Source organism: Stenella coeruleoalba (genome assembly GCF_951394435.1).
Source record: "Stenella coeruleoalba genome assembly, chromosome: X".
Lineage (NCBI taxonomy): Eukaryota > Metazoa > Chordata > Mammalia > Artiodactyla > Delphinidae > Stenella > Stenella coeruleoalba.
In genome coordinates, this window is record NC_137152.1 from 88,177,787 (window position 1) to 88,201,542 (window position 23,756).

Sequence of the window (23,756 nt, forward strand, 5' to 3'; positions counted from 1 at the left end):
TTAAAGTAAGTTAATATTTTTAAAAAGCTCTCAAGGCTGGGTGGTACAGAAAGAATATCCCCCAAGGATTTGGCAATGAAGAGTCTTCTATTTGCTCTGCCCTGTGACTCCCTTGGTATCCTCTCACTTCATTATTTCCAATGAGCAGAGGTCTTCAGAGCTTTTTAGAAGACTGAACCTGGTGGTCTGTCTTACACATCTCTCTGCCACCAGTATTTGATAATGACCCCAAGAATCCACCCACTAACTAACCCAACACACTAAGAATTCAGCATGGAATCTCCTGGGTTTATGCATTATTGAGATTTTCCAGCAGGGGAGTTTGTGCTCAACACTCAGTTAACGAGGTAAGGCTGTCAATCTACTATGTTAAGAACACAAGCTAACAGAGGCCTTCATATATTTAATTAACATAGATTAAATTTAAGGAGGCTAGTTTTTACTTCTGTGAATCAAGAATGTTGTTGATATTTTTTCCTATATAAATTGCTCTCTACAGCTTAAGGGGATTATCTCAGTAAACTAGTTCATAAATAGATGGCTTGCCATTTAAGAAAAAAAAAGTTTAACTGAATCACTTTTTAGAAACTGGATTTCTTCAGGGCTGGAGACATAGATCATGCACTGGCCAGAATGAAGAGTGAGGTCTCCATTGACCCACAGGTTATTTACTGAGCTTTATAATAGACAGGGGATTGGATACACTTTGGACTTAGGAGTTTTTCCACAGGCAATAACATCAATTTCAATCCAGAACAATCTGTAGTACTGATTAACTTTTGGGATCTCTTTTTACCACTACTGATCTGTCTCATCTTTTATTCAACAGCTCCCTGAAAGAAATTGAGAGGCAACTCTGGAACACCTGAGGCAAATCCTACTTGCAAATTCTCTGCAACACTGTTAGCTCCTCAGTTTACAAACTGTCCTTAGAGAATGGGGAAACTGCCCAGATCTTCAGCTCTTTCTGAAACTGCTCTGTAAAGGACACTGAACCAGAAATCAGGAGCTCAGCGTTCTTGAGTCACTGAGTAGCTGTGTGTCCTTAAACAAATCACCAAACTGGTAGGGGCACCAGTTTCCTCATCTGTAAAGAGAGAATAATATTCATCTACTTCAAAGGGTTCTTGACAGGATTCAAAGAGATATACTCATGTAAAGCATTTATTACAATGCCTAGCACATATGAGCACTACTATTATTGGAGTATTATTTTTCATAAAGTAGATCAACTCTGCCTATGATTCTATTTTCACCCACTCTTCAATGTAAGCCATCTGTTGTAAAAATGACCAGTTCATAACTATAACTTTAAACTGCCTTCAATTGTAAGTGTATTATTAAATTATAAGTTGTATTATTTATTACTATTTTATCTATGTTTGTCTTTCTCTAAAATTCCCTGAGAACTGTAGGTATGTCCCATGTCTTAAGGATTGTGACTCATATCCCTACAAGGACGGTCAGATAACATAAATGAGTTAAGAAGGCTGGGTAGGCATTGAAGTCTATGAGAGCCTATGCTCTGTCTAAAGCAGAGACTCATTAAGTCCAGCTGAATATTGCCATGTGGGAAAACATGCCAAGTGTAGCTAGATTTTGGCATATATTTTAAAAGAAGCAGAAAAATCTGTATCTTTTAAGAAACGTAAATTGTCTTTCTTTTTGCATGTTGAAAACAAATTAATTTAAAAAACGCTGCACAGACCAAACAAAAGATAGCAACACCTTCAGACTATATTTGGCTGCATTACTGGCTACTTTGTGTGACTTTGCACCTTAACCTTGTACCCTAGCTTCCATAACTGCAAAATGCGAATAATAGTACCTAACTCATAGGCTGTTATGGGGGTTAAATGAGGTAATGTATGTAAAGAAAATAATTACAACAGTTCTGAGCACTTAGGTAGCATTTAGTAAATGTTAACCCTTATCATATTCATTTAAAAAGTTATTGGTGAGGAGCTTCAAGATGGCAGAAGAGTAAGCCATGGAGATCACCTTCCTCCCCACAAATACATCAGAAATACATCTACATATGGAACAGCTCCTACAGAACACCTACTGAACGCTGGCAGAAGACCTCAGACCTCCCAAAAGGCAAGAAACTCCCCACGTACCTGGGTAGGGCGAAAGAAAAAAGAATAAACAGAGACAAAAGGATAGGGAAGGGACCTGCACCAGTGGGAGGGAGCTGTGAAGGAGGAAAAGTGTCCACACACTAGGAAGCCCCTTCGCGGGTGGAGACTGCGGGTAGCGGAGCGGGGAAGCTTCGGAGCCGCGGAGGAGAGTGCAGCAACAGGGGTGCAGAGGGCAAAGCGGAGAGATTTCCGCACAGAGGATCAGGGCCGAACAGTACTCACCAGCTGGAGAGGCTTGTCGGCTCACACGCCGGGGCGGGCGGCGCTGGGAGTTGAGGCTCGGGCTTTGGTCGGATCCCAGGGAGAGGGCTGGGGTTGGCAGCGTGAACGCAGCCTAAAGGGGGTTGGTGCACCACGGCTAGCTGGGAGGGAGACCGGGGAAAAGTCCAGAGCTGCCGAAGAGACAAGAGACTTTTTCTTGCCTCTTTGTTTCCTGGTGCGCGAAGGAGAGGGGATTAAGAGCGCCGCTTAAAGAAGCTCCAGAGACAGGCACGAGCCGCGGCTAACAGCGCGGACCCCAGAGACGGGCATGAGACGCCAAGGCTGCTGCTGCCGCCACCAAGAAGCCTCTCTGCGAGCACAGGTCACTATCCACACCACCCCTTCCGGGGAGCCTGTGCGGTCCGCCACCGCCAGGGTCCCGGCATCCAGGGACAACTCCTCCGGGAGAACGCACGGCGCGCCTCACGCTGCTGCAACGTCACGCCGGCCTCTGCCGCCGCAGGCTCGCCCCGCCCTCTGTGCCCCTCCCTACCCCCGGCCTGAGTGAGCCAGAGCCCTCGAATCAGCGGCTCCTTTAACCCCGTCCTGTCTGAGCGAAGAACAGACGCCCTCCGGCGACCTACATGCAGAGGCGGGGCCAAATCCAAAGCTGAGCCCCAGGAGCTGTGCGAACAAAGAAGAGAAAGGGAAACCTCTCCGAGCAGCCTCAGGAGCAGCGGATTAAAGCTCCACAATCAACTTGATGGAGCCTGCACCTGTGGAATACCTGAATAAACAAGGAATCATCCCAAATTGAGGAGGTGGACTTTGGGAGCAACGATATACATTTTTTTCCCCTTTTTTTCTTTTTGTGAGTGAGTATGTGTATGCTTCTGTGTGCGATTTTGTCCGTATAGCTTTGCTTTTACCATTTGTCCTACGGTTCTGTCTGTCCATTTTTTTTTTAGTATAGTTTTTAGCACTTGTTATCATTGGTGGATTTGTTTTTTTGGTTTGGTTGCTCTCTTCTTTCTTTCTTTCTTTTTTTTATTACTTAAAAATATTTTTTAATAATTATTTTTGATTTGAATAAAATTATTTTATTTTATTTTATATTCTTTTTTCTTTCTTTTCTCCCTTTTATTCTAAGCCATGTGGATGACAGCCTCTTGGTACTCCAGCCAGGTGTAAGGGCTGTGCCTCCGAGGTGGGAGAGCCAAGTTCAGGACATTGGTCGACAAGAGACCTCGCAGCTCCACATAATACCAAATGGCGAAAATCTCCCCGAGATCTCCATCTCAGCGCCAAGACCCAGCTCCACTCAATGACCAGCAAGCTCCGGTGCTGGATACCCCATGCCAAACAACTAGCAAGACAGGAACACAACCCCACCCATTAGCAGCAAGGCTGCCTAAAATCATAATAAGGCCACAGACACCCCAAAACACACCACCAGACGTGGACCTGCCCACCAGAAACACAAGATCCAGGCTCATCCACCAGAACACAGGCACTAGTCCCCTCTACCAGGAAGCCTACAAAACTCATTGAACCAACCTTAGCCACTGGGGGCAGACACCAAAAACAATGGGAAGTATGAAGGTGCAGCCTGCGAAAAGGAGACCCCAAACAAAGTAAGTTAAGCAAAATGAGAAGACAGAGAAACACACAGGAGATGAAGGAGCAAGGTAAAAACCCACCAGACCTAACAAATGAAGAGGAAATAGGCAGTCTACCTGAAAAAGAATTCAGAATAATGATAGTAAAGACGATCCAAAATCTTGGAAATAAAATGGAGAAAATACAAGAAAGGTTTAACAAGGACCTAGAAGAGCTAAAGAGCAAACAAACAGAGATGAACAACACAATAAATGAAATTAAGATTTCTCAAGAAGGGATCAATAGCAGAATAACTGAGACAGAGGAACAGATAAATGCCCTGGAAGATGAAATAGTGGAAATAACTACTGCAGAGCAGAATAAAGAAAAAAAAAATGAAAAGAATTGAGAACAGTCTCAGAGACCTCTGGGACAACATTAAACACACCAACATCCAAATTATAGGGGTCCCAGAAGAAGAAGAGAAAAATAAAGGGACTGAGAAAATATTTGAAGAGATTATAGTTGAAAACTTCCCTAATATGGGAAAGGAAATAGTTAATCAAGTCCAGGAAGCACAGAGAGTCCCATACAGGATAAATCCAAGGAGAAACATGCCAAAACACATACTAACCAAACTATCAAATAGTAAATACAAAGAAAAAATATTAAAAGCAGCAAGGGAAAAACAAGAAATAACACACAATGGAATCCCCATAAGGTTAACAGCTAATCTTTCAGCAGAAACTCTGCAAGCCAGAAGGGAGTGGCAGGACATATTTAAAGTGATGAAGGGGAAAAACCTATAACCAAGATTACTCTAACGAGCAAGGATCTCATTCAGATTTGATGGAGAAATTAAAACCTTTAAAAACAAGCAAAACCTAAGAGAATTCAGCACCACCAAACCAGCTTTACAACAAATGCTAAAGGAACTTCTCTAGGCAAGAAACACAAGAGAAGGAAAAGACCTACAATAACAAACCCAAAACAATTAAGAAAATGTTAATCGGAACATACGTATCGATAATTACCTTAAATGTAAATGGATTAAAAGCTCCAACCAAAAGACATAGACTGGCTGAATGGATACAAAAACATGACCTGTATATATACTGTTTACAAGAGACCCATTTCAGACCTAGGGACACATACAGACAGAAAGTGAGGGGATGGAAAAAGATATTCCATGCAAATGGAAATCAAAAGAAAGCTGGAGTAGCAGTTCTCATATCAGACAAAATAGAGTTTAAAACAAAGACTATTACAAGAGACAAAGAAGGTCACTACATAATGATCAAGGGATCAATCCAAGAAGAAGATATAACAGTTGTAAATATTTATGCACCCAACATAGCACCTCAATACATAAGGCAAATACTAACAGCCATGAAAGGGGAAATCGACAGTAATCCAATCAAACTAGGGGACTTTAAGACCCCACTTTCACCAATGGACAGATCATCCAAAATGAAAATAAATAAGGAAACACAATCTTTAAATGATACATTAAACAAGATGGACTTAATTGATATTTATAGGACATTCCATCCAAAACCAACAGAATACAATTTCTTCTCAAGCACTCATGGAACATTCTCCAGGATAAATCACCTCTTGGGTCACAAATCAACCCTTGGTAAATTTAAGAAAATTGAAATCATATCAAGTATCTTTTCTGGCCAAAACACTATGAGACTAGATGTCAATTACAGGAAAACATCTGTAAAAAATACAAACACATGGAGGCTAAACAGTACACACTTAATAACCAAGAGGTCACTGAAGAAATCAAAGAGGAAATCAAAAAATACCTAGACACAAATGACAATGAAAACACGACGACCCAAAACCTATGGGTTGCAGCAAAAGCAGTTCTAAGAGGGAAGTTTATACCACTACAATCCTACCTTAAGAAACAAGAAACATCTCAAAGAAACAACCTTACCTTACACCTAAAGCAATTAGAGAAAGAAGAACAAAAACCCCCAAAGTTAGCAGAAGGAAAGAAATCATAAAGATCAGATCAGAAATAAATGAAAAAGAAATGAAGGAAATGATAGCAAAGATCAATAAAACTAAAAGCTGGTTCTTTGAGAAGATAAACAAAATTGATAAACCATTAGCCAGACCCATCAAGTAAAAGAGAGAAGACTCAAATGAATAGAATTAGAAATACCAAAGGAGGAGTAACAACTGACACTACAGAAATAGAAAGGATCATGAGAGATTACTACAAGCAACTATATGCCAATAAAATGGACAACCTGGAAGAAATGGACAAATTCTTAGAAATGCACAACCTGCCAAGACTGAACCGGGAAGAAATAGAAAATATGAACAGACCAAACACAGACACTGAAATGGATACTGTGACAAAATTCTTCCAACAAACAAAAGCCCAGGACCTGATGGCTTCACTGGTGAACTCTATCAAACACTTCGAGAAGAGCTAACACCTATGCTTCTCAAACTCTTCCAAAATATAGCAGAGGGAGGAACACTCCCAAACTCATTCTACAAGGGCACCATCATCCTGATACCAAAAACAGGCAAAGATGTCACAAAGAAAGAATATGACAGGCCAATATCACTGATGAACATAGGTGCAAAAATCCTCAACAAAATACTAGCAAAAAGAATCCAACAGTACATTAAAAGGATCATCCACCATGATCAAGTGGGGTTTATTCCAGGAATGCAAGAATTCTTCAATATACACAAAACAATCAATGGGATACACCATATGAACAAATTGAAGGAGAAAAACCACATGATCATCTCAATAGATGCAGAGAAAGCTTTCGACAAAATTCAACACCTATTTATAATAAAAACCCTCTAGAATGTAGGTATAGAGGGAACTTACCTCAACATAATAAAGGCTATATATGACAAACCCACAGCCAACATAATTCTCAATGGTGAAAAACTGAAACCATTTCCTCTAAGATCAGGAACAAGACAAGGTTGCCCACTCTCACCACTCTTATTCAACATAGTTTTGGAAGTTTTAGCCATAGCAATCAGAGAAGAAAAGGAAATAAATGGAATCCAAATCGGAAAAGAAGTAAAACTGTCACTGTTTGCAGATGACATGATACTATACATAGAGAATCCTAAAGATGCCACCAGAAAACTACTAGAGCTAATCAATGAATTTGGTAAAGTAGCAGGATACAAAATGAATGCACAGAAATCTCTGGCATTCCTATACACTAATGATGAAAAATCTGAAAGTGAAATTAAGAAAACACTCCCATTTACCATTGCAACAAAAAGAATAAAATATCTTGGAATAATCCTACTTAAGGAGACAAAAGGCCTGTATGCAGAAAATTATAAGACACTGATGAAAGAAATTAAAGATGATACAAATAGATGGAGAGATATACCATGTTCTTGGTTTGGAAGAATCAACATTGTGAAAATGAGTATACTACGCAAAGCAACCTACAGATTCAGTGCAATCCCTATCAGACTACCACTGGCATTTTTCACAGAACTAGAACAAAAATTTTCACAATATATATGGAAACAAAAAAGACCCCGAATAGCAAAAGCAATCTTGAGAAAGAAAGATGGAGCTGGAGGAATCAGGCTCCCTGTCTTCAGAGTATACTACAGAGCTACAGTAATCAAGACAGTATGGTACTGGCACAAAAACAGAAAGATAGATCAATGGAACAGGATAGAAAGCCCAGAGATAAACCCACGCACATATGGTCACCTTATCTTTGATAAAGGAGGCATGAATATACAGTGGAGAAAAGACAGGCTCTTCAATAAGTGGTGCTGGGGAAACTGGACAGCTACATGTAAAAGAATGAAATTAGAACACTCCCTAACACCATACACAAAAATAAACTCAAAATGGATTAAAGACCTACATGTAAGGCCAGACACTATAGAACTCTTAGAGGAAAACATAGGCAGAACACTCCATGAGATAAATCACAGCAAGATCCGTTTTGACCCACCTCCTAGAGTAATGGAAATAAAAACAAAAATAAACAAATGGGACCTAATGAAACTTAAAAGCTTTTGCACAGCAAAGGAAACCATAAAGAAGATGAAAAGACAAACCTGAGAATGGGAGAAAATATTTGCAAATGAAGCAACTGACAAAGGATTAATCTCCAAAATTTACAAGCAGCTCATGCAGCTCAATATCAAAAAAACAAACAACCCAATCCAAAAATGGACAGAAGACGTAAATAGACGTTTCTCCAAAGAAGATGTACAGATTGCCAACAAATACATGAAAGAATGCTCAACATCATTAATCATTAGAGAAATGCAGATCAAAACTACAATGAGATATCATCTCACAACAGTCAGAATGGCCATCATCAAAACATCTACAAAGAATAAATGCTGGAGAGGGTGTGGAGAAAAGGGAACCCTCTTGTACTCTTGGTGGGAATGTAAATTGATACAGCCACTATAGAGAACAGTATGGAGGTTCCTTAAAAAAGTAAAAATAGAACTACCATACAACCCAGCAATCCCACTACTGGGCATATACCCTGAGAAAACCATAATTCAAAACTAGTCATGTACCAAATTGTTCATTGCAGCTCTATTTACAAGAGCCAGGACATGGAAGCAACCTAAGTGTCCATCGACAGATGAATGGATAAAGAAGATGTGGCACATATATACAATGGAGTATTACTCAGCCATAAAAAGAAACGAAATTGAGTTATTTGTAGTGAGGTGGATGGACCTAGAGTCTGTCATACAGAGTGAAGTAAGTCAGAAAGAGAAAAACAAATACCGTATGCTAACACATATATATGGAATTAAAAAAAAAAAGGTCATGAAGAACCTAGTGTCAGGATGGGAATAAAGACACAGACCTAGTAGAGAATGGACTTGAGGATACAGGGAGTGGTAAGGGTAAGCTGTGACAAAGTGAGAGAGTGGCATGGACATATATACACTACCAAACGTAAAATAGATGGCTAGTGGGAAGCAGCCACATAGCACATGGAGATCAGCTCGGTGCTCTGTGACCACCTAGAGGGGTGGGATAGGGAGGGTTGGAGGGAGGGAGATGCAAGAGGGAAGAGAGATGGAGTTATATGTATATGTATAACTGATTCACTTTGTTATAAAGCAGAAACTAACACAACATTGTAATGCAATTATACTCCAGTAAAGATGTTAAAAAAAAAAAGTTATTGGTTACAGGGGTATTATTAACAACAGCAACAACAATAATGTTATTAATGACAACAGCGTAGTATACAGTCTAACATATACGTCATCATACACAATCGATGATATTGTTATTAATAATTGACATGATTACTTACTGTTTCTTCCTCAGCTTTACTCAGTAATAGGCATGCAGTAGGGTAGGGACTTTTCATTTTTGATTTTCCTCCTTTTTCTCTCTCTCCTTATGACTAATGCAATATCAGTTCATATTGATTCTAATGTATACATTTCTCTTTTTCTCTTGAATTTGAATTTCCCCTTCCACCTCCAGAATTACTAATTTTAGGACCTCATCATTTCTCACCTAGGCTGTAACAATAGTGTCTTCACTGGTTTCTCAGCCCTAGTTTTGGTACCCTCCAATCCATTTCCAATACAGCAGCCAGAGTTATTTTGCTAAAATACAAGTCTGCTCACATCTCACCTCTGCTCAGAAATCTTCAAATGTACTCCAGTAATTAGAATATATAATTTTCCTTTCATCTCCATTATGTCTGCCAGGGTTTGGTTTTTTTTTTTTTTTTTTTTTTGAATTTTTTTGGATTTTATGTATTTATTTTTACAGCAGGTTCTTATTATTTATTTTATACATATTAGTATGTATGTCAATCCCAACACCACCATCACCCCCTACCCCCACTTTCCCCCCTTGGTGTCCATACGTTTGTTCTCTACATCTGTGTCTCTATTTCTGCCAGGGTTTTAATCCTGGATCTGTTCTGTACTTGCTATGTGACCTTCGGAAAGTTACTGAGTCTCAGTTTTCTCATATCTATTCCATTAGGTGGTTGTGAGGATTAAATGAGTTAGTTTAATGTGTATAAAGCAGTTACCACAGTGTCTGGCATATAGTAAATAATTGATAAATGGAAATATTATGATCACTCTAGTCAGATTAATTGGTTATGTTAACCCCTATGTTGATCTCTGAGATCCAGGTTCAAAGAACATCTTCGTTTCCAAACATTCCAGATTATTCTCCACCTACATACTCATGACCATGTATATTGTGGTTAACCATAAACCTTAGTGCAGCCACTACAAACAACCTCCCCCTTAAAAGAAAAACAATAACCAAGAGACATAACTAAAGAGCCAATATTGTTAGGAGATAAAATGGAATACGAAAGAAAACAAAATTTAAAAACGTTAATTCAAAATAAGGCAGGAAAGGAAGAACAAAGAACAGAAGGGGGCAAATAGAAAACAAATAGCAAGTAATTAGACTTAAGCCCAGCCATAACAATTACTACATTTAAAGTAAATGGGCTAAATGCTGCAATTTAAAGGTAAAGACTGTCAAAATGGACAAAAAACAAGACCCATCTGGTTCAACCATAGACTCATAATTTTAGCATAAATAGTCACATTTGAAATGAAGACAAAATCAGACAAAATGTACTTTAAAACAAAAAGTGTTACTAGAAACAAAGAGGGACATTTCATAACGATAAAAAGGTCAACCCAGCAAGAAGATATAACAATTATAAATGTATATGCACTTAACAACAGAGCACCAAAATACATGAAGCAAACCTGATGGAAATAGATAATTCAGCAATATAGTTGGAGACTTCAATTACTCACTTTCAATAATGAATATAAGTAGGCAGAAGAGCAATAAATGTTCGGCAATGCTATAAAATAAATAGATCTAACAGACATCTTTAGAACACTCCACCAAACAACAGTAAAATATACATTGCACATGAAACATTTTCCAGGACAGAACATAAAAGAAATTTGAATAAGTTAAAAATGGTAGAAATAATACAAACTATTTCTTCAACCACAGTGGAATGAAATTAGACATCAATAGACAGGAAATATTTGGGGAAATCACAAGTATGTGGAAATTAAATCACACATTGCTAAATAATCAAAGGGTCAAAGATGAAATCAAAGGGAAATCAGAAAATACTATGAGATAAATAAAAATGAAGACAAAACATACCAGAACTTAGGAGATGCAGCTCAATCATTGCTTAAAGAGAAATTGATAGCTACAAATGCCAATATTAAGAAGGAAGAAATGTCTCATATGAATAATCTAAGTTTACATTTAAAAGAATTGGAAAAGAAAGAGCAAATTCAACAAAATAAATTAATGTACTACACTATATCACATGACCATCTCTATAGACATAGGAAAAACACTTGACAAAATTCATCACCCTTTTATGATAAAAAATTCAACAAACTAGTAATAAAAGGTAATTTCCTAAACCTGATAAAGGACATCTTCAAAAAATCCACAGCTAACATCATACTTAATGGTGAAAGATTGAAAATTTTCACCCTAAGAACAGGAATAAAAACGAAGTTGTCTGTTCTCACCACTTTTATTCAACATTGTACTGAAAATTCTAGCTAGAGCAATTAGGCAAGAAAAAGAAATAAAAGTCATCCAAATTGTAAAAGAAGAAACTAAAAACTATATTTGCAGCTAACATAATCTTGTATATAGAAAATCCTAAATAATACATTAGAATTAGCAGAAGAGAACTATTAGAACTAGTAAGAGTTCAGCAAAGTTGCAGGATACGAGATCTATATACAAAAATCAATTGTATTCCTATACGCTGGCAATGAACAATTTGAAAATAAAATTAAGAAAGCAATTTCATTAAAAAGAATAAAATATATAAGAATTAATTTAATAAAAGAAGTGCAAAATTTATGCTCTGAAATTTATAGAACATTTTTGAAAGAAATTAAAGAAAATCTAAATAAATGGGAAAACATCCATATTCATTCATCAGAAGATAATATTTTAAGTCGCAATACTCCCCAAATAGGTCAACAGATTCAATGCAATTCCCATCAGAATCCCAGCTGGCTTCTTTGTAAAAACTGACAAGCCAATTCTAAAATCTAAAGAAATAGCAAGAATCCCAGAATAGCCAAAACAATGTTGAAAAATAAGATCACAGTTGGAGGATTCACATTTCCTGATTTCAAAGCCTACTACAAAGCAACAGTAATTAAGACGGTGTAATACTGGTATAAGGATAGACACATAGATCAATAGAATAGAATCAAGACTTTATTGAGAAATAAACCTACACATCTTGATCAACTGATTTTTGACAAGCGTGCCAAGGTCAGTCAAGGGGAAGGAAGTCTTTTCAACAAATGATGCTAGGACAACAGGATATCCACTTGCAAAAGAATGAAGTTGGATCCTTACCTCACTTCATATACAAAAATTAACTCAAAATGGATTAGGGTTCTAACTGTAAGAGCTAAAAGTACAAAACTCTTAGAAGGAAAGGGGGATAAATCTTTAGATTGGGCAATGGATTCTTATAAATAACTCCAAAAGAATGGGCAACATAGGGAAAAGATAGAGTGGACTTTATCAAAATTAAAAACTTTTGTGCCTCAAAGGACATTATCAAGAAGTTGAAAAGATGATGACAGACATTCATACATCTGATAAAGAATTTGTATCCAGAATATTTAAAGAACTCTTACAATTCAATAATAAAAAGACAACCAATTAAAAATGGACAAATGATCTGAATGAATAGACACTTCTCCAACAAAAATATACAGATGGCCAATAAGCATATGAAAAGATACTCAACATTATTAGCTATTAAGGAAAAGGGAATCAAAACCACAATGAGATGCTATCTCACATCTGCTAGGATGCCTATAGTCAAAAAGACAATAACAAGTGCTGACAAGGATGTGAGACATTGGATCCTTCATAACACTGCTGGGTGGAATGTAAAATGGTGCAGCCACTTTGGAAAACAGTCTGTCAGTTCTTTAAAAAGTTTATATAGAGTTATAATTTGACCCATCAATTCCACACCTAGGTATATACTCAAGAGAAATAACAACATGTCTACACAAAAACTTGTACATGAATGTTCCTAGCAACGTTATCCCTAATAGTCAAAATGCGGAAAAAAATCCAAATGTCCTTAAACTGATTAATGGATAAAGAAAATGTGGTATATCCATACAATGGAATATTATTCAACCATAAAAAAGAATGAAGTACAGATATATGCTACAAATTAATGAACCCTGAAGATATTATGCTAAGTAAAAGAAGCCAGTTACAAAACACTGAATACTATATGACTGCATTTATATAAAATGTCCAAAAGTGGTTGCTTAGGATTTGGGCAGATGAAGTTATGGGGGTGGGGGGCAGGTGACTGCTTATGGGTACAAGGTTTCTTTTTGAGATGGTAAAAATATTCTAAAATTAATTGTGGTGATGATTGCACGTATCTGTGAATATACTAAATATTATTGAATTGTACACTTTAAATAAATGAATGTAATGTTACCAAATAACTATAAAGACATAGATAGGTTGAACGTAAAAGGATGAGAAAGGTAACCCTTACAAACATTAGTCACAAGAAAGTGGCTGTGGCTATATTATTATTTTTAACCTGTCCATCTTACCTTCTAAAGCTGTGAGTTCCTTGAAGGCATATAACTGGGCTCTGGATTCCTAGTGGCTAGCACAATGCCTGGTATATGAAAGGCATTTATTGTCCGCTTGTAAAATTACTGAATTGTTCACTAATAGTACATGCTGCTTGCAAAAACATGAATGAATCTCACAGACCTGATGAGACAAAAAAGCTAGACATAAAAGAATACACACTGTATGATTCCATTTTTATGAAGTTCAAGAACAGTCAAAACTAATCTATGGTGATAGAAGTTAGAAAGGAGTCTGGTGCAATTCTGGAAATGTTCTATATCTTCATCTAGGAGGTTGTTTTATATATTGAACTAAACAGTTAATGTTTGTATACTTTATCGAAAGTGTGTTATTACTCAATAAAGAGCTGGCACTAAAAATGATCCATATATGAATAGAGGTTCTGGAGTTCTATGTTGCCATTCACCACTTTCTTTAGTAAGGTATATTTATGTAGATTATCGCGTGAAGCTTGCTTTTATATTAATATTGTCACCATCCCATCCCAACCTCAGCCAATTTACCATTGCTTGCCTTTGTCTCTTGATGCATTACAGAAAAATAAAACAAAAAATAAGGACAAGAATACCCTTTCCTGCAAAGGTTATAAACAGCTCCTCATCAAAGGCTAAACGTGTGTTAATGCATGGCCTTCCACATGCTACCTCCGGAACATCAGATTATGATTCAATGTTTAAAATGGGAAGAACTTATCAGTTTGGGGGTTGAGGGAGGCTATCCTCCATGACAGCAGATCCTGTATGCACTATGAAATATGGCCCCTCAGTAAAAGGATCATTCTTTAGGTAAGGAGCAAAAGCCCCCTGGCGGTATTCATCAATCTCAAAGGATAAGTACGATCGAAAGAAAAAAATCACAGTGAGTGGACACTATAACTGTAGGTATCTCAGATTTTCCCTTAACCCAATATCTAGAGAGCATTAAATCTGATAAAACAGAAATGACTTGACTTTGGTTTATCCCGTCAGTCTGATTAAGCACGTTCCACATTTCCTTCACCGTTTTAGGTGCCCTGAATTATATTTGATATTTGCCCTTACAGTTTGCGTGGCAGTTTGAACAAATGCACTATGCTTATGCCAGTATGTATTTTATATTTTCTGAACTTAACTTCTGTCCCAAGAGTTTCTCACCAAGGCAGTCCAAAATACATTTAACTAGCTTTTCCAAAGGATTCCATAATAAGAGGGGCTGACCTCATTTTTTCTCCCGGTTAACCATCTTGCAGTTTTATGATGAATCAGAACAAACACAGTTTGTATTCCTTGTATTCCTCATTTAAACATGGCTGATCCAGGACAGCTTTAACCAGCATTAAACCATACACGCTGTCATTCTGGATATACTTATAAGTGTCTCAAAATGGTATTTGTCTCTCCTCCTTTCTCACGCTACCCCTCTCTCATTCCCCAAATTCTGGGGAAAAAAAGCAGAAAATATTAATATTAATGTTCATTCTCCAGAGCGAACTGTCAACTGTCTATGGAGCAATGGGAGTTGGATTACAAACTGCTTTCCCCAGGTATGTGAGAGCACTAGCCCGTACCTGTGCCTCACGCTCTTCACACATTCCTCTGTTGTGGAATTCAGGTCAGAAACTCCACTCCTCCTCCTCCTCTTTCCACTCTCCCTTCTCAAGGCCTCACAAGAATGAATGCACAGTCTTGGAATGAAGAAGGTGAACGGAGCTTTTTCTTTGCTCATCTGAATGTCTGTGCACTGGCTTGGGTTTTCCCAAATTGAGTGAATTCATCAAATGTGTCGGGGCAGAGGTGATCTCTCTTGTTAAGCTCACTCCAGCACAAAGGCATTCTCTTCTCTAAAGTCTGTGGCCCAGTGCCTGAACTCCTGGCAGTGAGATACCTATAGAAGCTCCGGTAACTATTTCAGGACAGAAAGGTATGATACAGCACCACCTCGCAATGCTAAATGATCATTCAACAGGCTGGTTGGGGAAATAGGCTTACAATTTAGAAACAATTCAAGGCACTATTCACTTAAGACTTATAAAATAATATCATTCAGAAGGTAAGTCACAGGAAGCGAGTTCAATACTGACCAGGAAGTCAGGGAAGGCAAATCAATGTCATGGGCTCCTTCTTCTTCTGCCTATCCAATTTCCATGCCTCTTTTAAGGTCTAACTGAGGTTTCACATGATCCAGGAAGCCTTCCCTGACCACCGAGGCAAATGTTGAGCACTCTCTCTTTTGATCACTTATTGCCTGAAACTGACACTTATTTTAAAATTATTTCTATTTGTAATTAAATTTGTATTTCTATTTCTATTATTTCTACACATGTAAATCATGCCTATCCATATAGGTTGCAACTTTCTTGAGAATAGGAACCTTGTCTTACACATCATGTCCTCCACAAAGGCAATTAAACACACAGTACATTCTGAATCCTCAACCAAGAAGACCCTCTCTTTTTCACTAAGCCAGACCCCATCTATTCTTTAAGACCTAACACAAATAAACATATAATCCACAGAAGAATAATGTGCTTGCTAATGTACACGTAGCTTCAAGGTAAGTCCTCCATCCTCCCTTCTAATCAGATTGCCATCCCCTAAGCCTCTCCTACACAGAAATTCTGAATCAACCATAATGGTGACAATCTGTTTTCTTTTTCTTTTTCTTTTTTGGGGCCGTGCCACGTGGCATGCAGGATCCTAGTTCCCTGACCAGGGATCGAACCCCCGCCCCCTGTAGCAGAAGCATGGAGTCCCAACAGCTGGACCCCAAGGGAAGTCCTGACAATCTGTTTTTGAGACCTTCTCCAACGTCCCAAAAGGGAGGTTGCGGTCAATAATTTTTATTGTCTTTACCATTTACTATTGTTGCTCAAATATAGTCAGTCTTGCATCTTTTTTAGCTCTCTTTCATTATTATATCTTGTTTCTCAAACTAGGTATTAAATTACAGAATGACTGGGATCAGTGTATTATATTTCTGTTTCATCTGCCACAGCCTTTGAATGCATTGCTGTGTGTATAGTAAGCTCTCAAAAATGGCATTAAATGAACAGAAGATATTCGGGACAATAAAGTGCTAGGCAAATAGAACATAACTAGGAGTAGATCAGCCTCTGCCTATACTTGGAGGGCTGTGTAGTGTTGTTCACCCTCAGTGTGAACATAGCTCCCTGTAACGGACACCAAGCAAACAAATTCCACTGAAGTTAGTTTAAAAACTGCCAAGCAGACAAGATGTACCTTTTTGAAAGAATTAATTCGCTGACATTTTGTGTCAAGATGGCCAACCAAAACACAAAATGAATAATCAGATATTTATTGAGCTTCTTGTACATGCAGGACCCTGTGCTAGATGATGTGAGAATTTAGTCCACAAAGCAGGTAACTATTCTTAAAATTATTTTGAGAAAGACAAAGCCATGAGCAATATATGATAAAATAGTTAAATAAAGCTCATTTTGCTCAGTCAAAAAGTACTCTCCCCACCCTGCCCTCGCAGCAAGAACTGACTAACGATGAATCAATCTCTGCAAACCTTCGGCACTGCCCATCTATTTTAGGCATTATCAGATTCTGAGTCACTTTACTCTTGCAATTAGTTCTGCACATTTTCCCTCATTTTATGTGAAGAATCAGACTCTTAGAAATCCTAGAGCTGGAAAGGCTGAAGGGGTTGTCCAGGGGTTCTGCACCATTGTGTGTTTGTGTATTTGGGCGGGGTGCCATGGACGTTTTGGCAGTCTGGTGAAGGCTTTGGAGACAGAATAATGGCTTTAAATGCATAAAGTAAAACACATAACAGTGATTCGTACTAGTTAAAGTTTTAGAACAGGTAAAACTAAACTAGAGTGCCAGAGTCATGACAGTGTTATCTTTGGGGGTTCTGATTGGAAGGGGGCCTGAGGGGCCCTTCTGGAGTGCATGTAATATGCTTATTTCCTATTCTGGGTGCTAATTATACAGTTATGTTCACCTTGTAAAAATTCATTGAGCTGTACACTATGATTTGTGTACTTTTCCGGATGCATGTTCTATTTCAATGAAAAATTTTAAAAATAAATAAGCTATATAGGATTACAAAGAAATCTATTACATTGAAATACAGTTCTACCCAGATTCTTAAGGGATCCATTTCTTAGGTTAATAATCTAGAAAAATAAAGAGGAAGGGTATACAAAGAGATATGAGACATTACAAGGACTTAAAAATCTACTTGAGGAAAACAGACTGACAAATCTGCAATCTGAAGAAACCAATAAGCATACTGGATAAGAGCCAAACTGGAGGAGAAGCCAAAAGAGAAACACGGGAATAAGTACTTTGGAGCTAGAGTGTCAGGGCAGAATAAGTAGAGGATGTGGAATCCATACTGTAAATGGAAGGGTGTGAAGTGTTTGGTTAAGTTGAAGTGAGAGCATTCCTCTTGTAGTGGGTAGTCAAGGGCTTAGGAGATCTTGTATCCATTTGGCCATGGTGAAGGAGGAATGACTGTACTTAGGATGAAATAAAGCTGGTGACTACTGCTGGGTGCAGAATGGGAAGAAGATTTTGAACTGGGATTTCTCACTAATAGAAAGCCATTGAATTTTTTTTTTTTAGCTAATCAGTAAGACAGAACGTTGTTTTATGAAACGATTCAGTTCAATTTAACAAATGTTTACGAAATGCCTACTAGGTTCAACGTACTATGCTAGATTCTGCCCTGGTTGATGGTTTTAAGTATTCTCTAAGATTCTCTGTTTTGTATCTTTCATAAATACTAGACCTGTCTAATTTGTAAACTGCAACTCTTTAGATGTTACAAATCAAGCAAAACTGGGGCAAAAAGACAATAGGGTATCTTCCTATTTGGGTCAGGAACATGCCTCAAAGTTTTTAGCTGGATTCTTTCCAAGCGTACTGTTTGTCCAAGTGTTTCCCCTTCAGGCAATGTTCTTTTCAACACACGAAATGCTAGGGCTGGAAAGAAGATGAGACACCCAGGGAAGGCAGCAAATTTTAATAACCATTGAATAGCCCAATGAGTCACCCTAACATCTTTCATTATTAACCATTTTGAAAGTCTGATAATGAAAAAGAACCATGGAAAAGTCCATCCAAGTATATATACCCAGATAATGGAGAAACTTCCAAACTTCCCAGCCCATTCTGCTTTCCTAGTTGTCTAACATGGAGGTCACACTAAGTTGTAAGTTATAGAAAGTCAGTTTCACATTGAGGAAGGAAATGGAGATGGCTGATTTCAGGGAGTTTATTGTGTTCCTTTCAGTGCCTGAAAGCTATTCTATCTTTGTCATCATGACTACCAGTCAAGGCATGCTTTATGATTTCTATGACATTCTATCCAGACTACATGGCTGCCAATAAAATATTTCTTTTCTGAAGACCAACACTAAGCCTCCTTTATTGTGAGGTGAAGGTTAGTAAAGATTAGTATTTGCTAGCAAAATGTGTCTAAGACAATTCTGCAAGAAATTAGTTCTCTACCACATTTACTGCTGGGTTAATATTTTGCCCTTATTACCTCTAGGAAACAGAAATCCCTAGGCTCGTAGTTTGATTCTGCTCTCTCTCCTCTCCTTCTTTCCTCTCTCCTCCAGAGGATCTTAAACTATAGGATTTCTGTACTACAATGTATAAAGACTTTAGTCATACAAATCACATACAGGTGGTAATGTCTCACTAATCATTTCACATCAGAAGAGGTTAATTTAACTATCAGCATTTTAATAGTCACTCCCAGATTTTCATAGCCCTCTTATTTTTTCCCTTAGCTAAGACTAGAGCTGCATCTCAAAGCGATGATGGAGGGAATATGACTTTTATCTGGGCTCCAAGTATAGCGAGGTGAAACTGCTGTGTCTCATGTCACCTGAACCTCAGACTAAAAAGCTTCTTATAATTTCCGTATAGTCTCAGAAAATCTGTTTTCCAGCTCCCAAACTGAAGAAGGCTAAAAAAGAAAGCTTTGACTTCTCTTTCTTGAAAAAGACCCGAGTAATCATGTGTATGTGTTTATATTTTCATACACATATACATGCACACACAAACCATAGATAACCTTCAGTTCTTTAAATAGTAATGGATTAAACTTTTCTTATGCATGTGTTGTAAATGTTTTCCCAAACGTGGCAGTCTACCAATTCTTTCGCGACATATTTTTGACACAAAAAGTTTAGAATGTGCTCCAATGTATCAACATTTTTCCTTATGTTTTAAGATTTTTATAAGAGTAGTTATTCCCTACTTCACACTTATGAGAACACTTCTCTACATTTTCTTCTAGGATTTTTGCAGGTTTTATCTCGTACAGTTAACACTTTACTGGCATGGTAAAACTTTACCTGGCATATATTCTGGTACATTGTGTTCAACACAGATTTGACTTTTTCAAAATTATTAGCCAACTATCTCCAAAAACTGATTTGAGATGCTACCTTCACTATATCTTAAGTTAATACATGTACCTGGTTATGTGCCTGAAGCTGGTAATTTCTTGGGTCTTTAGAAAAGGTGTAGACCCTTTAACTTAGCAGTTTCACATGTAGTTATGTACCTTAAGAAAAATCATAGATAAGTATAAAGCCTCAGCTATAAGAGTGTTAATCACAGCATTATTTATAAGAACTTATATTGAAAACAACCTAAACTGCCTAACAATAGGGGAGTAACTCAATAAATTACAGTATAGCCATTTGATATGATTCAGTACAGCCATTGCATGATAATGTATAAAGTTGTTAGGGATGTGATATGAAAAATATTTATGATATTGATAAATGCAAAAAGGAGGTTACAACAGAGTAGTATGCACACACATAATCACATTCATGTAAGTTACACAAATGCACACACATACACAAAACTATTGGAAGGATATGCACAATAATGTTAGGTGTTGTGGAATTATGGGTAATCTTATTCTTCTTTTTTGTGCTTTTCTATATTTTTCTACTTTCTATAATGAAGATATATTATTTTGTAATCAGGAAATTATAAGTTTTACTGTTAAATAAAATAAAATTCACAATATCTGCAGGTTAACAGGAAGTAACCAAACTGAAATACGAGACATAAAATGTATTGCTTATTGCTTTAAAGATGTTTCAACCTCTGTGGAGATCAAATTAATTGTCAGGGAGTTATCCATATACTATTGTGTGAAAATTTCTCTACTGAGAGGAGCATAAGTTTTTCTTCTTGAATCTATTAATATGGTAAATTACATTTATACAGGCATACCTTGGAGATATTGCCAGCTTGGTTCCAGAGCAATACAAGAAAGTGAATATCTCAACAAAGCGAGTCACACAAATTTTTTGGTTTCCCAGTGCATATAAAAGTTATGTTTGGGGACTTCCTTGGTGGTCCAGTGGTTGGGACTCTGCACTTTCACTGCAGGGGACATGGGGGTTCAATCCTGGTCAGGGAAGTAGGATACCACATGCCTCATGGCATGGCCAAAAAAAAAAAAAAAAGTTATGTTTGCACTTTACTGTAGTCTATTAAGTGTGCAATAGCATTATGTCTGAAAAAACAATGTACATACCTTAATTTTTTTCCTTTATTTTATTTTTTATTGAGGTATAATTGATGTACAATATTATATAAGTTTCAGGTATACAACATAGTGATTCACCATTTTTAAAGGTTATATTCCATTTATTTTTAGTTATTATGAAATATTGACTATCTCCCCTGTGTTTGTACATACCTTAATTTAAAAATACTTTATTCCTAAAAAGACAATTACAATAGTAACATCAAAGACTGCTAATCACAAATTACCATAACAAATATGATAATAATGAAAAAGTTTGAAATACTGTGAGAATTACCACAATGTGACACAGTAGACATGAAGGGAGCAAATGTTGTTGGAAAAATGGTGCCAATAGACTTGCTTGCAGCAGAGTTGCCACAAACCTTCAATTTGTAAAAAAATGCAATAAAGTGAAGCATGATAAAACAAGGTATGCCTGTTGCATTCCTGGAATTAACCCAACATGTCATGATAGTTTTTCTGTTTTATATCCTGGTGGATTTATTTCTCTAATATTTTGTTTAGGCTTTTAACATCTATATTCATGAAAGAAACTATCCAGTCATTTTCCTTTGTTGTCATTTTATCTTTTTTTTTTTTCTAAAAGTTATCCTTATTTCAAAAACTGAGTTGTGTGTGTGGGCATACTCCCACTTCTTCTATTCTCTGGAAGAATTTGTTTAATATTGGGATAATCTGTTTTATGAAGTTTTGGTAAAACTTTAACTACAGAATTCATTTCTTTAATAATTATTCTTCTAGAAAATTGTCCACTGTCAAAATTTATTGCCATAAAGTTGTTCATAACATTCTCATTATATTATTTTTTGCTTTAAGCCATTTATTCACAAAATATTCATGCATCAATTTATAACAGACTTTGTGTTATATACTGGGAATACAATAAAGAATAAGACGATGAGGTCTCTGCCCTCAAGACAACTACCGTCTATGGTAGGGAGGCAAACATTAAACAAATAAGTATAGAAATAAATATTTAATTACAGTGCTACAAAGGAAAAAGTCAGGATGCCATCAGAGCTTAAATTGGGAACTCAATCCAGAAAGTTAAGGAATTCTTCAATGAAGAAGTAGTATTTAGGCAGTCATATTTAGGTCATATTTAAATCAGGAATAGTACTTAGCCAGTCGAAGGAGAATAGGACTATTTCAGGCTAAGGAAATAGCATATTCCAAGTCATTTCCTCGAGTGGGATGAATTCCAAGAAGTTAAGAGTGAGATCAGTGAATGTTGAAGTTGTAGAAGAAGGTAGATCATGAAACATTCTATAAACCATGTAAAGATTTTGGATTTTTTTCTTTTTCTTTTTTTAAACATCGTTATTGGAGTATAATTGCTTTACAATGGTGTGTTAGTTTCTGCTGTATAACAAAGTGAATCAGCTATACGTACACATATATCCCCATATCCCCTCCCTCTTGCGTCTCCCTCCCACCGTCCCTATCCCACCCCTCTAGGTGGTCACAAAGCATGGAGCTGGTCTCCCTGTGCTATGCAGCTGCTTCCCACTAGCTATCTAGTTTACATTTGGTAGTGTATATATGTCCATGCCACTCTCTCACTTCGTCCCAGCTTACCCTTCCCCCTCCGCATGTCCTCAAGTCCATTCTCTATGTCTGCGTCTTTATGCCTGTCCTGCCCCTAGGTTCTTCAGAACCATTTTTTTTTAGATTCCATATATATGTGTTAGCATACAGTATTTGTTTTTCTCTTTCTGACTTACCTCACTCTGTATGACAGACTCTAGGTCCATCCACCTCACTACAAATAACTCAATTTCTTTTTATGGCTGAGTAATATTCCATTGTATATATTTTTAATATCTATCACATCTGTACTTATATCCTTTTTTCTAAAATATCACTCATATCGATTATTTGATTACTGACCTTATTCTTCTTGCCAGAGGTTTTTCAGTTTTATTATTCTTTTCAAAGAACCAGCTTTTGATTTTAAGGACGCTTTCCACTGCATGTTTGTTTTCTATCTCATTAATTTCTGCTCATATTTTAATTGTCTTCAATCTTTTAGATTTATTCTATATCTTTCTAACATCTTTTAAGGTAAATGTTTATACAATTAATTTTCAGTCTTTCCTTTTTATTATAAGCATTGAACACTATATATTTTCTTCTCTATATACCTTTCACTATGTCTCACAGTTTTGATATGTAGAATTTTCATAATCATTCCGTTCCAATGTTTAGTTTACATTATGATTTCTTTTTTTAATGTGTGCTTTTAATGTCTAAATGCATGAGGATTCAAAATTTTTTCTTTTTGTTATTGACTAACTTAATTTCAATGTGGTTAGAAAACATGTTCTGTGGATATGGATTTCTTTGAATTCTGTTGTAATTTGCTTTAGGGCACAAGACATGGTCAATTTTCATGTATGTTCCATGTGTGCTTGAGAAGAATGTGTATACTCTAATTGCTGGGTACAGCGTTCTATACACATTCATTATATCAAGCTTGTCAATTAGGTTGTTCAAATATTCTACAGCTTTGTTAATTTTTATCTGCTTTAAGTATCAATAATTGAGGGAGGTGCTTTGAAATCTTCCTC

At 36.9% G+C, this 23,756-nt stretch overlaps 1 protein-coding gene across 6 annotated transcripts in view; it reads right to left on the reverse strand.

The window, feature by feature from the left end:
- The window catches only part of COL4A6 (collagen type IV alpha 6 chain), a 284,095-nt gene that overhangs the window by 227,958 nt on the left and 32,381 nt on the right, over positions 1–23,756 (reverse strand). Inside the window, exon 1 of one of the 6 annotated variants that reach the window (XM_079911247.1) lies at positions 2,364–2,838. The exons of the other annotated variants lie outside the window; for them this stretch is intronic. The gene's annotated coding sequence lies outside the window, so the exon portion shown is untranslated. Of the gene's footprint in view, positions 1–2,363; positions 2,839–23,756 lie in introns of those variants that run through there. 6 annotated transcript variants of the gene reach the window in all.